The sequence below is a fragment of the Nanorana parkeri genome, unplaced genomic scaffold (assembly GCF_000935625.1).
Source record: "Nanorana parkeri isolate BGI_ZX_2015 unplaced genomic scaffold, ASM93562v1 scaffold3651, whole genome shotgun sequence".
In the NCBI taxonomy this organism is placed as follows: domain Eukaryota; kingdom Metazoa; phylum Chordata; class Amphibia; order Anura; family Dicroglossidae; genus Nanorana; species Nanorana parkeri.
The window spans coordinates 35,498-39,413 of NW_017309919.1; positions in this window are offsets into that span (position 1 = coordinate 35,498).

Here is a 3,916-nt window from a genome sequence, read left to right on the forward strand (position 1 = left end):
ATTTGAAAATTAACAACATTACAAAAACTAAACTGTGAGAAAATTATAGTCAATTAAAAACTATAACAAACTATCAAATAAAAATATATGTCTTCATTTCTGTGGTCAGATTTTCTTTTTTTGCCCCATCAAAACTCTCAGTGTAGGTGAGGGTGGCCTGTAGTCCAAAAGGGGAGAAGTCAAGCAGCGCTCAAAACACTGTTCGACATGTCAGTACAGCTCATGACAAGAAATTAGGAACTCACTGGATTACGGACAGGATTAACAAGTATTTTTCTGTACTAGAGTGTTTTTAAAGGAAACCAAATGGTAAAATGTGCATGCTTTGAAGAGATGTACTGCTTATTTTATTTTTGCGCAGGCACACACAGAAAACTGGACTAAGCATTAGATATATAGTGATCTTGGTGAGTACATACAAGAAAGTTATACTTAAATGTAAGAATTAAAAGGTATCTATTACCAACTCAAAAACACAATACTGCCCTTGGAGTTAATTATTTCTGACTTATTGACCTATAAGAATACATATAGAAGTGAAGCAGTTAATGCTGCACAAATTAAATGTTTTCTTTTCATATATAAAAGATACTAGGGCGCGGGCGTGGCTTGGCACGGAAGAAGATGGACGCTTAACTCCAGAGCTCCGTCTCCAGATATCCCGAACGAAGCTACAATCTCCTGCTATCGACTACCATGGGGAAAATAGGCAGACAGGACGGAAGGTCTAGATCTCCTGGGTCAGATGGGACCCAACTGAGCCGTCAATTCCCCGAGATGTTCCGCACACAGCGGCCGGAAAATCTGACCGCGAGGTATTCCAATATGGCGCTGACCGCGACTAACCCGCCTGCTACTGTGCCTCAGGCCTCCATGGATCCGGGCTCGATGTCGTCCTACATCCAACAACTACCTACCAGGTCAGATTTAACACTACTCGCAGGGGACATCAAACAGGCCCTGAGCTCGGCGGTCTCCGAACTCAGACAGGACATTAGGGACATAGGCCGCAGGATGCAAGCGGCGGAACAGGCCGGAGCGGAGAGAGACGCTGCCATCCACTCTCTGAGGGCCCATCAGGAGACCACCGCCCGCTCGCTGATCGATATGCGCCGCCACATGGAAGACCTCGATAATAGGGGACAACGCGCCAATATGCGAGTCCGGGGGGTCCCAGAAACGGTCCTACCTGACATCTTCAATGATTTATTAGACCGCCGGCCTGGATCGCCCATAGACTTTGTGAGAGCGCATAGGGCGCTGCGGCCCCGCAACTTGCAGGAGGACGTTCCGAGAGACATCATTTGCTGCCTACAGAACTTCCCGCTAAAGGAAGAAATCTTACAACAGGCCCGGGCCAAAGCAGTGGTCAAGTATGATGGCTCCGAGGTGAAGCTGTTCCAAGATCTATCCAACATCACCCTACAACAACGTAGAGCCTTACGCCCGCTATTAGACCACTTGCGCAAACATGGCATTGCATACCGCTGGAAGTTCCCATTCTGCCTGTCCGCACTGCAAAGAGGCAGAACCGTTACCTTACGCCTACCTGAAGAAGTGGGAGACTTCTGCTCGCAACTGAATATCCCGGCCGTCCAAGTCCAAGATTGGTATGAAGACCTCAGGATGCATGCTGCCAACGACAGGCCCAGCCGCAGACGAGATATGCCATCCAGACCCCACCAGAAGCCCTGGGACCAGCGAGAAGGAACGCCGCCGGAGAGGCCCCAATACCCCATCTTATCGTACCGATCGCCGGCTGGACGAAGTGGCGGATTGTGACCGGGCTGGCGAACAATCCCCCCACTGAATTCACACACAGACGCACTCATCCCTAGGCACGGTACCGAATGGCCCGAGACTGTTTTCCCGGAGTTAACCCTGTTATCTTGGTTGGATGTTGGGACCCTTGCCTCGGACGGTTGCGGTGCTGGAGCACCACTCCAGTGGGCCCCGTGATGTGCACTTAGATAGATAACTGACAATGTTGGAGTCACTCGGCTTTCATTCCTCCATTTATAATTTCTACGTGTCTTGTCGTTACAGGATCCTCACTGGCAGGCGGGGGCCTGAACCGTCCTCCGGGGCGGTGACACCTCGGAGCGGCGGAGACGGGGGACGGTGGTTTGGAGGCCTGCCAGCCAGGGGGGATCCGGCCAGTACGGTAACACACAAATACCTCTGCTGATACAGGCGTTTAGACCTCTAGGTTCCATACTCCAGTTCACGTGAGCGCAGTTCTATGGACCCTTACAGGTGGATATGAACACCAAGGGAGTTTACACTGTTTATATGCGGTTTCATAGTGTTCATATGGTTTATATTGTTTATATCGGTTATAACGTTTCTATTGATTGCTGCTTTCGGGGAAGGTCTAGGTACTTAGGGCACACATATCACTGATGTCACCCCACTGCTAACCTACTCCTATACCAAAGTATTACGAGGGCATAAGGAGAGCATCTTGGAGAGTGAACCTTTCACCCACCCTATGAAAATATGCTCTGTAATGTGGCAGGATTTAGGAATGTCCCTAAGGGTTTCTCGGGTATTGGAGAGGCGACCAAATGGAGTTATTTGAACCAATCTTGACCCATCTCGTCCAGAAAGCCAATCACTTACCCCCAGAGTGAGGCGACAGTGAGGGGCACTAGGTGCTGCCCACAATATCGTCGCCCCCTACTTCAACCCCTTGCACTCTTGATCTCCCCACCGGTGAACTGGGCTCAGTCCGGGTGGTTAGAACAGAGTAGAGGGGATTCCCTAGCTTTTTGTTAGTTAATCTTGTTCCCCCCCTTCTCCCCTCCCCCCAGACCCCTGGGCTACGCCCTCTCGCCCGCACCACCGGATACCCTGAGGTTTCGTTACCGTAGCTGACTCCACGCTTCCACCCCCACCACTTTCTCTGCTGCCCCCACCCCGTGAGGGTTAACTTAAAGGAATTACTACTAGCAAGCCCGCTCCCTCCACCACTGTCACCAGACCTTAGTGGAAACCGCTATGGCGTCTCTAGCAGACCTAGTAGTGTTGTCCCTAAATGCCAGAGGACTTAATGTTCCTGAGAAACGAACACTTATTCTAGGCGATCTGAAGACAGCCAAGACATCAGTGGCATTTAACAGGGGGGATCCGGCCAGTACGGTAACACACAAATACCTCTGCTGATACAGGCGTTTAGACCTCTAGGTTCCATACTCCAGTTCACGTGAGCGCAGTTCTATGGACCCTTACAGGTGGATATGAACACCAAGGGAGTTTACACTGTTTATATGCGGTTTCATAGTGTTCATATGGTTTATATTGTTTATATCGGTTATAACGTTTCTATTGATTGCTGCTTTCGGGGAAGGTCTAGGTACTTAGGGCACACATATCACTGATGTCACCCCACTGCTAACCTACTCCTATACCAAAGTATTACGAGGGCATAAGGAGAGCATCTTGGAGAGTGAACCTTTCACCCACCCTATGAAAATATGCTCTGTAATGTGGCAGGATTTAGGAATGTCCCTAAGGGTTTCTCGGGTATTGGAGAGGCGACCAAATGGAGTTATTTGAACCAATCTTGACCCATCTCGTCCAGAAAGCCAATCACTTACCCCCAGAGTGAGGCGACAGTGAGGGGCACTAGGTGCTGCCCACAATATCGTCGCCCCCTACTTCAACCCCTTGCACTCTTGATCTCCCCACCGGTGAACTGGGCTCAGTCCGGGTGGTTAGAACAGAGTAGAGGGGATTCCCTAGCTTTTTGTTAGTTAATCTTGTTCCCCCCCTTCTCCCCTCCCCCCAGACCCCTGGGCTACGCCCTCTCGCCCGCACCACCGGATACCCTGAGGTTTCGTTACCGTATCTGCTATTTTTCCTAACAGACCCGGCCAACTCGCTACCTAAATTGATGATGCGGTTTGAGACATAC